General features: G+C 36.0%; 1 pseudogene; it reads right to left on the minus strand.

Annotated features, from left to right (window-relative positions):
• The window catches only part of LOC107571893 (gamma-glutamyltranspeptidase 1-like), a 24455-nt pseudogene that overhangs the window by 21737 nt on the left and 1510 nt on the right, over window positions 1-1208 (minus strand).

Raw genomic sequence — 1208 nt, forward strand, 5'->3', positions numbered from 1 at the left:
CCTTACCAGGTCAAGAAAATATGATCATATTACCCCAATTTTAAATCTCTGCACTGGCTACTTATTAAGGTTTCTGTTATGTTGGTTTTGTAGTGTTACTGTTGTGGTGAAGAGTAGAGCCTGTGGTTAGGTTGAGGATGGACAACAACATTTAAAGATTACTTATACAGCATGTTGTTTTATTTACATGCAAGTGTTGTGAGTCTTTTTGATAACTACGTTAGTACGTGCCAGTGTGTTGTTGCTAACTAGCATTTAACTATAAAGTTCTGAATGAATGTGCTGTTAATGGAAGCAAGTTGTATATAATTATCATTGTGATGAGTGGGGTGGGATCATAGAAGCTTGGCTTGGCTCCCATGGCTCTCAGCCCCGCCCCACTTGTCATAAAAATGTTAAGCTCTAGTAACTTAAAAAATTTAGTTTTTTTACTCAAATATTTTAAGGCAATAAGTTTCCTCAAATGTTTTGAGTATTCTTAACTTACCAAGTTTTGAATAGTCTTCCTGATAACGTTCGGGGTTCAGACACACTCTCTCTGTTTAAATCTAGATTAAAGACACATCTCTTTGGCCAAGCATTCAAATAATGCATCTCATAATCTTTTACTGCAGTTATATCTAATCAAAAGCACATTATTATTCTTTAGTTTGGGTTAAACAAATCAATTTTGCTTGGTTGGAACAGCAGCTACGCTAATTATGTTTGTATTTGTTTCTCTGTCGTTTGCCACGGGATTAACATCCCGTGGTAACTAGGATTTACACAAGCTTCAGTCTGGATCCAGAACACCTGAGAAGAGATGATGCAACCCCTCAGAGGACCTCAGATGATGCCAACCCTGAAACAACATACAGAACTACCACATTCTGCTATAAGTTTGATTGCATCATATAATAATTGCTGTTAATAGTGTTCATCGTCTGTTTGATTAAGTCTTTAATTGATTTTTCCGTACATTTCTGTCATATGTACATTAACTGACAGTCACCACTGATAAACTACCACTAAATATTGTAGAAACTTAATTGGCTGTACAGTTGCTTTGCATCGATTTGTATCGTGAAAAGCGCTGTACAAATAAACTTGAATCATCATCATCATCATCAGGTCACTGTTTCTCTTGTCATAACAAACGCAGTTATAGCAGACAAACAAAAATGTAAATATTACCGCTCTACTGGCCAACTAAAGCAAACACTATTCTC

Source organism: Sinocyclocheilus grahami, unplaced genomic scaffold, assembly GCF_001515645.1.
Source record: "Sinocyclocheilus grahami isolate Dianchi unplaced genomic scaffold, SAMN03320097.WGS_v1.1 scaffold1666.1, whole genome shotgun sequence".
Taxonomy (NCBI): Eukaryota; Metazoa; Chordata; class Actinopteri; order Cypriniformes; family Cyprinidae; genus Sinocyclocheilus; species Sinocyclocheilus grahami.